At 34.1% G+C, this 13,173-nt stretch overlaps 1 protein-coding gene across 2 annotated transcripts in view; it reads left to right on the plus strand.

Moving 5' to 3' along the window:
* Positions 1-2,433: 2,433 nt before the first annotated feature.
* LOC126846106 (uncharacterized) overlaps positions 2,434-13,173 on the plus strand; it is a 36,368-nt gene continuing 25,628 nt past the window's right edge. For both annotated transcript variants that reach the window (XM_050585253.1, XM_050585274.1), the window contains exon 1: positions 2,434-2,729. The gene's annotated coding sequence lies outside the window, so the exon portion shown is untranslated. The remainder of the gene's footprint in view (positions 2,730-13,173) is intronic.

Here is a 13,173-nt window from a genome sequence, read left to right on the forward strand (position 1 = left end):
TACCGTATTTCAATATACACATTTAATTAAACGGCGATCTGCATAGATCATCATACGTACACATGTGCAAATCGTATTGACTAAACTCTTAAATGTTTTACACCACAAAGTTCCTTGAACCTACCTATTATTGCAGTGCACAGTCGGGCTATTGAATTCAAACATAATATGAGAAATATAATTTTAAGTAATATTTTTTTTATTAATGCACCGAAATTAAGAAATGTAATGTTTTAATCACATAAACGTACAAGCAAAAAAAAAAATATAGTTTAGGTCTTATCTTGGATTCCAAGTTTCGCAAGTCCACATTTTCCATGTTTTCTTGAGGTAATTTCATTGGTTTACTGAGAGGCACAGAATGATCAGAGATCTCTTTTTTAAAATTTATAAATCTTTTGTTTCCATAATGTTTTATTTTTTATAGCGATCACTTTAGCAACTATTTGTATCGTAGGGCAATAGAGTGTCCTAAGAATCATTTGGTAACAAGTGCATGAATACAATAAATAAAAACGAAAAAGAATTTACATAAAAGAAAATTTAAGTTAAAAAATACATTTTATTCAACAAGTCTCTTATTATGTTGTACTCGAAAATTGGATTTTTTTTTAAATACCGATTACCTATATGGACTGTATGGCCTAGACTGTGCTGGTTTATAAGTTCTTAATAATAGCAAATTATCATCGAAGCGTTTGATTTTGATGAATTCACACTGACATTTAATCATTGCTTTATTCCAACTTTGCTTAATTTTTCTGTACTGAATAATACTGTACGTCTCGGTTTCAATGGTCTAGTTTTCGATAATCTACTTCACTTTTTCTCTTAAATAGTTTTTTTTTAAAAATAAGTTTTATACTTACTAGTCGTCCGATAAAAAACAAAACATTGGTTTTAATGGAGTATATTGCGGCAATTTTTGGCGAAATTTAAATGACATGTCTTTGTTTTTGGCATTTTGTTAAACGATTTTGTAGCCATACTTCTTGCAATTCTTTAATCGTTGTAAAATATTCCTTTATTTTCAAATGCATACTATGATGGTATTTAGTTGAACATACATATGAAATATACCTAAATAAACTATGTGGAAGTACCTGTAGTAGTTTACGATATGACGCTTAGGTAAAACGTTGAACAATAGATTAGATCTGACTACCAGAACCAAGTACCCTGTACCGTACAGTTTAGGTTCTTGGAGTTGTAAATTTTGATCCTAAAGAAGCACATTCATATTTCTTAAATATAATAGGTAGGTAAAATGTACATCACTAAAAATATTTTTACGTCTCACGGGTAATCGTAAAGATGTCAACCATAACCTTTGGATAACAAGCATCCATGCGGACCAGTTTCTTTACTCTACCTGATCAAGAATGAAAACGATGAAAAGGTTTGATTAGGATCTGTATTGCTTAGACTGAGCAGTTTTTGTATATTTCAAACGTGAATTGACTATCTTGTTGGTAGCTGATGAAATCCTAATAATACAATTATTAACGGTTAAAATCATTTCATGTATGCTGTAATGAACGAGAAGTTGAACATTATAAAAATTGTATTTTCATACATATTTTATATTTATAACAAAATAATGAGCTAAGCTTGGCATAATTGAATTAAGAATTATCGAATTTGAATCAATATTTAAATTGTAAAGCAATTAAATTTTTTAATTATAAGCCAAACAACAAAGTCAATAACAATTTTGTAACTCTAGGAAGTTTAAATGTTATAAAAAATCGCCTACTAAGACACATTAAAAAAAATAGTGTTTTTTTTTCAAAAAACATAAGACAAAAAGTTGTTCCATGCCAGATTTAATATTGCAATTCAAAAATAATAAATTAGTTTATTGGAAAAACTGTACTATTTAATTCTGTTTTATTCTAAAAAAAAATAATTAAAAGTATTCATCTCGAATAAAATCGTTTATTGGTTATTCGATTTATAAAATGCAAGTAAAAATCGCTTGAAGGTTATATTTGAATGTCTTTAGATACAGAGAGACTTTAATGAACCGTTAACCTGTGGCCCTGTGGTATTAATTATTTTCTGACATATTATGTTTGAGATGCATATTCTCAAGGGTCGGACCCTGCGGATCTCTCTGGGGTGTTGCAGTTTTTCTAGAAAAATAATTCTGTGGTACCAGGTCTATCTAGGTTTTTTAATTTGGGATATTATCAAATTAATAACGATCAATACACAGCAGCGGTCGCGCCAAATAGGTTCGTCTTGTGTATTGTACATGTATACCTCCATAGGTATGGTTATTGTACGATACCGGCTGTATTCTTGGAAACAAATCTAATCTAAATAACGCGTAACGTCACTATACTACATGTATCCAGAGGAGTGAATAATAATAATTTGTCGGGGGAGCCAAACCGTCACGGCCAGATACAAAACGGATACGGCGGCCGACCAGCCGGGTCAGTATCTGCTCGCGCGCCTGTTCAGTCACATGCGCGCCGCGTGCCGCCACCTCTTCTCGCGCACACCATTTGCACGTGCTCACGCCGAGAGTGGTTCGAGTTGAATTTTGGAATTTGTTTTTTTTTTTCGGTTTGATTTTGTTTTTTACACAAAAATTCTACTAACAGCTCTTGTCTTGTAATTTCTGTGCGCGTCGCCGTTGTTTCGTGCTGTGTGAAGAAAACGTCGGATGTGGACGATTATATATTATTACCTATATTCCGTTTTGGACCGGACAAACCACGGTAAGTTTAGCCCTTGCTCCTCGTATCTAGATTATAATATATATATATATTATATATAATAAATTACCGATGGATGGACCGTGTAATCGACTCAAACTATGTCATTCCGGCGCGTTACAGTATTGTTTTTTTTTTTTTTTGTTAATTACAAGTGTGTAAAATCCGCGTGTGTTAATCGACCTACAATCGGACGAAAAACGATAGGCGCGTAAACGGACAGTCATCGCCGTAGACAAATTTCTATGTTAATTAATTTCTATACTCTCCGGGATTAACTACTCCTTTTTTTCCACCTTGGAAAACATTGTTTTACCGGCAAAATTAGAGCGTGACCGCGCGCATCGCATATATTGGGTGGCGTTATAGTCCGTCCGGCAGTGACTCTCTATTTTCCTTTGGGCTTAAACTATATTATAAATACTCAATGACTAAGAAAATTCATGCCATCTGATCCGAATGTGTTGCTAGACATAGAAAATCGATAGATTATTAAAATCTAATTTTCCCGAATAGTTGTTAATTCTTAAAAAATAAAACCAACAAATTTCCTAAAATAATAATAAAACGTTTTCATTTGTTATTTAATATTAGCATCCACGTACCTGTTATAATAAATATAGATAATATAGTAAAAGTATATCATATAATTAATTATCTGCATGGAGTAACAATAATTAATTTTTTTTTTTGTATTTTATTTAAAAATCTATCATTTATTTGGCGATTTCCTTACATACAAACGTTTGGAATTAAATAATACACTTAACTAGCTATGTTGTACATTTCTTAAATAAGTTAAAATATATATTAAATTATTTATCTTAAGAAAAAAACCAAAATGTAACTGGAATAAGTGTTTATCGACGTTTAAATTTGTATTTCTTATTTCAACACTTACAAGTTAAAAATAACTTGATGCATTTGATTTTTACTTTAGATACATATTTAAATTTTCTCTTTTATACCAATCGCCGAATACAATCAAATTAATTATGCATGCAGAAACACATGTTTTTAGTATATTATACCAAAAATAAAATACAAATTAACAGGGTTTACAATTAATTCTGTTTAGACTTCCAGCATCATAGTGATTATTAATCAGTTTTACATTTTTTATTCAATTACAACTAAAACATATTATGTAACTTGTAAGAAACAAATATTATTAAAATACCTAACTAAAAACAGACATTTGTAAATCCTTAAATGTGTCAAAAGTTACAAATTAAAGCAGAAAAGTACTATTTTGATATGTTACAATGTTGGTGAGCTTTGAGCTGGTTTCATAGTTCTTTGTAATAGATTTTAAACATATAGCATACTTGTAACATATTTGTAATACATTTTAAACATGTTCAAGTAGGGTTGTAATTGTTGGAAAAACTGATATTCAAATTAAATCGAGTCAAGTTTGATTTTTCAAATTTTCCATGAAAACGACCATTTGGGTTGCCTTATTACCGTTAACCATAATAATTTTTATCGTACATTGTATACATTTATAAAGTTCAAGTTAAAGTTTTACACGATTTGATACTATATAGGTACGATTATTATTTATGAGATAATAATACTATTCCTTTATAATATCATGTATGGTGTTATTATTATTACTATACTCTTCATGCTGCGCGGTCGTCAACCTTGTTCTTGTGTATTGTCGTTACGCGGAGCTGTTTTTAAGTCCCTCCCGTGTTTGTGCTCTCCGGATTACCTGCATCGAGTGCGTATCGAGAGAGCCTTGCCGTGTGTGTTTATAACTGAATTGTGCACCGAATTGATTCACCATGATATAGTCCCCGGAGCGTTACACAATTAACCAGTAAGTATATTATTATGTGTGTGCAGTTTTCTTACTGAGGACCGACAAGCGAGAGAAAAAACGCAAGACGGTACTCTCGACTCGTGGAGCGATCAATAATCGTTTTAAAGCCGATACTTAAGGAGTCGTGGATTGATTTTTAAAACAATATATATTCTAATTAAAATGATGTAAGTACAAGGCAATACTTTTTTTTTTTTTGCTCCAAGTTAACAGCCACCACCGACCATATAACGTGTGTGTGTGTGTGTGTAATGCGAGAAGTATGTGTAATCCGCTCATGACAATACCCGCAACGGTCGCTGAGGTCGTCCCATAAATCAAGGAACGTTTCACGAGGATGGTACAGGCCGAGCAGGTCCGACCTATACCGAGAGATTTTGCAAATAGATAACGCAATGCCAATTGCCGGTGTAGGTTTATGGGTAGGAGACGATCGACGAGAAATACCGCGGCCTGGACATTGTTCATGGGGGTGCACAACACATGGGCGTATTGATTTTTATGTTTCGACGACACATAATGTTCTTTGCTTATTGTTCTTCGATTATCCTTGTCCTTATTCCGAATGTTAACAATGGATGTCCGTCCATAACGTACGGGTCGGCGGTTATTACAATGAATGCGGCGGCGTGTCATAAATGTATTTTTCCGGATATGTGCGCAAAAAATAACAAAATACAATAACAATCAGACGACTCGAAAAATTATATACAATAGTCTTCTTTTATTGGTTTTTTTTAAATGTTTTTCTTACCGAGGTATAGGTCACATTTGGAACGTGCGGTGGACACATCCTATTGGGGAACACACAAAACCGGATTAGGGTTTATTGGGACCAATAACTTAGTGCCCGAGTTTTGGATGCGCATTTGTCCGACCTGGTTTTTGTGTTTGGTCGTAAACACGGCGCTGAATAATGCTTTATATTTATAAAAATACTATCTAGGTAATAACTGTATATTATTAGGTATTATCTACTTTATGAGTATAGGGAATGGTATAATAGCTACAACAGACTTGCACGATAAAGACATTGGACTACCAGGCGGCGGTTGGTTAATTAAAATTCCAATTCTGTAACGTTAATACACGCGTGTTAATGGATATATTATGCGCGTTCTGTGTATAAGCAAATCGTTGTTGAGGAATTCACACGCACTGCACACATTCCCAATAGACTTGTACACCCAATAAGATGAAATCCGATGGCGTCTGTACGTTATAGTATAAGTCACTTTATACGATTGTGCAATATTTATTATTCTGTCGGTACCTATGTAATTGTCTCGGTGCACCGCATGATTCATCCCGTTAACGATTTTTAATACACACCTTGTTGGACTGTTGTAGGCCATGCAGCAATCGCCGGTTTAGCTGTTGTTGCTTGACCCTTGTGGATTTTTGTTGAGAATTTAATGATCCGGATCGTTTAACGAGTACCGACTCCGGTCAATAAATTAATCATTTCCTTAAGACCCGTAGTGGTTTCTTAATGATTTCCTTTTCGCGTCCAGCTCCACGCTGGACACGTGCTCTGTAATAACACCACGTACGATTTAACTACTATGCCATTGCAATTCCCTTGCAATAATCGAACGCCTAATGAGAATAACCGCATTTTTAGTAAGTTTCAACGGTTCGTTTCACGCGTAAAAGATAAGCACACATTAATTATTATTATTCGGTCCTATTTGAATAGACAAAAACGAACACAATTTTGATTTTTTTCAAATATGATTGTCGAATGACGTTGGATGATTTTGTTCGATGAAAAACGGCCCGGGGCATGAAATATAATTATGTATTGCGTTTAATGGCGACAATAAAATATATATTATATATCTGAGTATACCGTATATATTGTGATGTATATAATATAGGTACACGCACATATACCTAGATATATAGGTATATAAATTTACTCGTACGAAACAATGAAATTGGATTCAATGAATAGAGTTATGTGGAGTACTCCCTCTATGTTACACAATGCATGTTATTCATGCAAAACAAAAAACATACACACATAATACATAACAAATCTCCCGTCGGTTTTTCTATCTGTGTGTGTGTGTGTGCCTTGGCTGTGGAGAATTTGTTCTTGGTCTTTGGTTCTTTATCATTTCGACTACGCCAGATAAATTTTTACACCAACCGCACAACATTTGTAAAACATCATGTGTGTTGTGTTGTGTAGTATTTATCAGTCATTGACACTATAGGTAGGTACTTACTCTGGGCACACAAAGTACACATTGTAAACTACACAGTGTACATATTACACACATGGGACTATCTTCTAAAATAACGATATTGCGCCATGCTCACGATCTTAACCGCGGCCGCCGCTTTTTTAATTATGTCGCTTGGGATACAACTCACGAATTCTGCGAAGTTGAAAAAAAAGCCCTGGCCGAGGTGCGCTGCATTGTAGAAAATCGATATAGAAAAAAAAAAAATAATAACGACAAGTCGCCACGGACATTTTATCTGGATCATCTCTAAGAAGACATTGTGCGTTTGAACCAGTGTAAAAGAATCGAAGGTCAATAAACTTTTCCGATTGTTCGCGAAATCCAACACACAGTTTTCAACAAAAGCAATAAATTATGTACCTACACAAATAGTTATCACTTTTCCTTTCGTTTCATTTTAGTCAGGGCGTTGCCATATCTTTAGAGCTCTGCAAGATGAAAACGTTAGGGACTTGCCACTTATGAACCTCAGCACAATAACCTATACAGGGTGATTCATTTACAAGACAAGACACTCATTTTCTCTAAAAAATAATTCCAATTTTGTAGTTTTTTTTTCTTTTTGGAGACACTTAAGTTTATGTTATTTTACAATATTCAAACCAGTCAACAGTACATTTTAATAATTTTAAGAGAACTTAAGTTTTATCTTAAATAAAGCTTTACTAAAGCAACGTTGTACATAAGACACAATTGAAATAAAATACTTAGTTGGCCCAACTTTTCTCTCTCGCTTTCTCATTTAAATTTGTAAATTTTAAACAGAACAGGTTGGTTATGATTATTATTATTTATTACCACAAAGAAGATACGTCCACCGCGTATGTCCACTGCGGAGGCGGCTGATAAGAAAACGGCCGCCTGCTATTCCGAGTCAAATTGATTATGCATCCGCCTACCAAAATAATATTGTGAATGTATAAATAAACATGAATAAAGGAAAAGAGGGGAAGGCGAGGAGACGGATTTATGTAGCACGGGTGTTGGTTGTGGCTTATTTGTTGTTAAATTGGGAATGGGGTAATAGCCGAAAATATAGTTACACAACATCTGGTCCTTGGTGACCTTGCAACATGTTCATTTCCCGTGGTAATCATGATAAATATATTATACACAATATACTGACACTGTGTAACGTATGGAATGGTGTACGCGCACACGTATCCGGTCAAATAAGTAGGTACACCGATTTCTTGAGCCGGCGGCATCGGTAGTGAATTGGTAGAAAATGCTTAAATGCACCACGAACGAAGTGACGTTTGAGTTATTTGTAGACATTCTTCTATTATGCTAACAACAAGCTTTGTCAGGAAGAACACTTTCAAATCGTTTATTTTACACGTTAGACAAGTGAGTTGTCTCCCGCATGTAGGCGTATATAAGTTAAAAATATACCTATAGTACAATGTGGAACGTGTGTATTGTACACATTATCCATACTTTTGGTGTGCTTTAAGTTCCAAGCACACAGCTTGTATTATTTCCATTATTATATTTTATAGTAGGTATTACATTTCTCGCTATGTCCAAGTATAAAACGTACGGTCAAAAAAAGTGTTTTTAATTAGATACCTATGATTCTAGTTAACCTGGTGTAAAATTAAGGGTGGATTCATTTTTATTATATCAGTATCACAGTAATTTTCCTACAATTTTAATAATTAAAAAAACCTTTTAAAATTATTTTAATTTAATTTTAACGATAAAAATAGACTCTTCCGTGGTATAAGTTATTATAATATTATTTAACGTTAATATACATTTTTAAAACACTAAATACTATATAATTATCTTAACTGTCGAAAGAAACGAAACAATAAAACAGACAACTACAACGTGCTTTAAAACTAATTTTAAATTAATAATTATTAGGATATGGGTAAGTAAAACATATATAATACATTATATTTTTTACCACTATGAAAGCATATATACATACACCGATGTATATTTTTATTGTCCATAAAACCAATGTGTTTTACAATGCTATTAAATGTTTTAGCGCTAAAGATATTTTCATGAAGTATCTTTCCGTTGGTCGTTGGATGGGTATTATTTATGATTTATTGGCAAAACCTCGTCTCGTCAGAAATTAAAACTTCTTTTGTGTTTAGACTTGTGAAACATTTACCTTCCACATGACCAACAACAGCGTCACGCGGTGCTATAATATTATAAAAACAAATTAGTTTTTAATTAACTGTTTGCGCGGTTTATGTTGACCAGTTGTCAGAAAATTTACTCTTGTCATCGATAGGTTTGTACCTTTAGTGAAAAAATAAATAATGAAATCTACATTTCTACAAGTGATATTAGTAGGACGGCTGCAAATAAATGGGTGAATCACGTTTTGTACTCATTACGTGTTGCTAATTGCATACCGTCGATAATGTCAATAATCACTGCGAGTGCATTTTTCTGCTAGGTAATATAAAACGTACATACATTATGTATATCATGTGTATTAGGTGGTGCCCATTCGAGCCGTGAAATAGTATGCACAAGAGTAAATGGTAGGTAGGTATACTTGGGTATAGATATGCATATTGCACACTCAGTTAAACGTGTTAAGTTTAAAAGTTTTTTTTTGTTTGTTTTGCATATTACCTTAATACGGGCAACGGTCACACGGTATCAGATTCTGATTGCGTTGAGAATATGTGCCTGTTGTGGTGTCGAGCATAATAATATTATATAGACATTTCTCGCGACGGTACGCTAATAATAAAACATATTATACATATGTATACATAGGTATTATTTATAACTACCTATATCTTTTGTACGTGTGTTTATAATGTATTAACTCATTGTTTTGTCGCGTTTATACACTTTTCTAAAGCTAATTCGCAATACAAAAAAAAATAAAGTCTCGTCTGCGGAATTCACCTCCCTTGTCTACAATAATAATAATATAGTCGGTGTTACGGAATGTTTCGCAACACGGCGGTCCGTGCGATATGCGCGGCGATACAATAATAATTTATATTCGCTTACAGAAAAAAAAAAAAATAAATAAAGTAATAAAGAAAAGAATATAAGAAAAAAGGAATATCGAAAAAAAAAAAATTAACCGGCCGGACAATAGAACTATACGTGCGTACACATTTGCGGTACACATACATTATTCATTTAAATTTAATGATAATAATAATCGCATTATTATTACACTTGCAACAATGCACTATGCACTTTCTCCCGAGTTGTATATTAAAATATACAAATGGATGTATAGTCGTAGGTGTCGCACGCGCCTCGACAATGTTATTATCCCGCCCCGTCTGTAGCCTTGACACTGGGAATCATAAATATTATTTACCGACCGACTGTCCCTTACTCTGCCGACTCTACATAATAATGTATGAACAACAAAGGCACGTATTACACACGCATTAAACACTTTTTTTTATGATATCTAACCCTTTCCGGATGGGTAGGCATCCGAAGGATTAATATAATATACGTTTATACACGTAATAAATAAAATAACGCGAGTAATAAATCAAGAAAAATCATACTTACAACAATTATGACACGGTCGATCATTGTTACCTATTTCAATCCAATTGTTATGTGCACGGGGGATGATACCTACACGTCAGTCAGAATTAACCCCGGTCGTATTCGGTATTATAATAACACAAGTGTATTGTATTGATTATAATATCGAGACGAGTTTAATTTATTTTTATTCTACAGTTCTCTTCGAGATTGAATTTATACTTAATCGATAATACCTTGGACCTTACTCCTTAGTAAACATGTGTAATACCATCGAATATGATTATGGTGTAAAGAAAATTTGAAATTAAATTTGCACACCGTAGTAACAGACGTAGCACATTATTAATTAGAATATTGAAAACGTGTTTTACGTAGGTTTACAACCAAAAACACACCCAGTAGTGTATTTATGTGGTGTCCTGGGGGTTAAAACACCCTGTCCCCAATTTGTAAAGCATGTATGATTTCAGTTATGCATTGATAGTTAAATTGCTCAGATGCCACAAGCAGCAATACATTATGCGAAAACGTTGATCTCTCCGGTATAGTGAGCGGTTGATATATTATGTGTTCTATGACGTTTGTTGTGAGGTGTCGTTAAAATACAAACATCCGATAATCCAATATTATTTTAATTATTCACCAACCGGTTCACCGGTATCGCGGTCGATGAGCTGTTGGATGGAAAATGCACACTGTTTTGCCGCCACCCGCTGTTGATTTATATTAATTTGATAGGTACTAGTGTCGAACGGCATATTCTGCTCCAGTAGCGCTAATCAATGACTATAATATAGTAATCATACAACGGGAGTACTATTCGATTACAATGAGAGAAATATGTGAACTGTGAATCAAACATTCGATTCGAGTTTGCAAAAGTTTTCGCTTTCCAATACATTTATGATATTTGAATTACCAACAGCGTTTTTAACCGTTCCCGGAGTAATTATTATCTTTATTATCATTTGTGAGTTTAGTTAAATACTATTTAATATTTTAAATGACTTAATTGTTATGCGGCCTAATCGATGGCTACTTTAGGAATTTGTCTACGGCCATCTCATTTTGCATTTAAATTTAATAATTAGTGTTGTCTAATGCACGATGATGGGAAACTGAATAAAACTATAATCTATTAACATACTATGTATTTTATCAACATACGGAATATTATACTGTAATAAAAAAACGGGTCCTGACACCTATCCCGGCCATACCAAAACTTTTTATCTATTTTGACATATTTATTAGACATTGGATGAACTAGTTGATAGCGAGATTGTATCGAAGATGGATATTATTTGATAATTCAAGGACTTCTCTAGACTATGTAGATAATGAAATAATAAGAAACCTATTTTTTGCGTTTTGCTAAAATGTTAAATTAAAACTTTAACGTCTAGACCGGTTCAACCAAAAAAATCAGTTAGAAGATCATAACGCGAGTTGCTTTTCTACACAACAATGTTAATTCATGTGAACTAATTAAATCTGGTATTTATACTCGTTCTTTTATTACTGTTCAATACAAACAATAAACGTGTTATGATCCGGTATTTAATTTACATATGTATATATATATATATATTTAATTCCCATCCAGCAGAGCATTACATAGATGAATACAATTTTTTTTTATTACGGAATGCATATTACCAACATATTATAATATAGGTGAGAATTAGTACCTGTACGACATTTTTATGTCAGGATTATAATGCCGACTTGGCGTTGTGTCTAATCTAATCGGACGCACCTGGGCTAAACTGGGTTTCCACGGTCTGATAAACGTCAGTTCTAGTTCATTAAACCATCTCCCGCGTTGTCTTGTATAGGCGCCATTGTAGTATTATTTCTTTCGCCCATCGCGCAGTCCAACAGCGGACGGATACCTACCGGGTTTAAGGAACGCGGGTTTACTTGGTCTGAAACGATTTTAGCGAAACCGAGAGTAGGTACAGTTGCGGCCGGTGCCCCACGTTGGTGGGATTCATGAATGAATTCATCACGATCGATCGATCCGAAGTCGCCGATCGATCGATCGATCGATCGTGTGGCATTAGAATTCCAACGAGTGCTCTACGATACACGTTAATGACTTAAGACACTCGTCTTGGCCTCGACTAGAACACGTTGTGTCCCGTGTGCTCGGCACGTTGGGATTTTGCAGCTGTACCTGCGCTATTGTCTTGTGTGTGTGTGTGTGTTTTTTTCCACCGACCAACGACGGCAATCTTTTTTAAACCCATGTAGACTTGTCCGTACGTTGTTTTACATATATAAAATACGTTGACCTTTGTGTATTGTGCGGAGGATCGGTTCGGCTCGTTTATATTTATTTACTTGTCTCGGTTTGCCTTTCGTATTTTTCTCCTGCCGCACGACAAATCGCCGCGACCGCTATGCCAACTCTTTAACATTGTTTCAAACCTGATTTTCGAATGCCGTATTACCTATTCCATTGCATTTGATCTCCAGACCTAGTGCGTCCAAGAAGCCGCACCGTAAAGTTATAGTCCTGTACACATAACACAACAGTAGGGCGCGCTGTGTAACTGATCATCTACTATCATCAAACGTACTGTCCTTTCAGGATCACCATAATATATTATTTCGACAGTTTTTTTTTTAACTAAATCTAAAATAGCTAATATTGTGACATGGAAGTTAAAGAATACATGTATAGCCCGTGTTAGAGGTTGGGTTAGGTCAAGTCCTTAACGAACACTGCAAAGCTTATAGCAGGTATGCGATTAGAGGGGGAAACCCGAAAACTTACATTGTATAATACCATAGGAGGTATTTAGTGTCGACTGAAAATGAATTAATTAAAAAAATTGTTCCACTCTTGTCG

The sequence above is a fragment of the Adelges cooleyi genome, unplaced genomic scaffold (genome assembly GCF_023614345.1).
Source record: "Adelges cooleyi isolate 19-005CV unplaced genomic scaffold, UGA_ACOO_1.1 ACOO_flye_CR_arks_rails_tigmint_CR_PRNA_108, whole genome shotgun sequence".
NCBI lineage: Eukaryota > Metazoa > Arthropoda > Insecta > Hemiptera > Adelgidae > Adelges > Adelges cooleyi.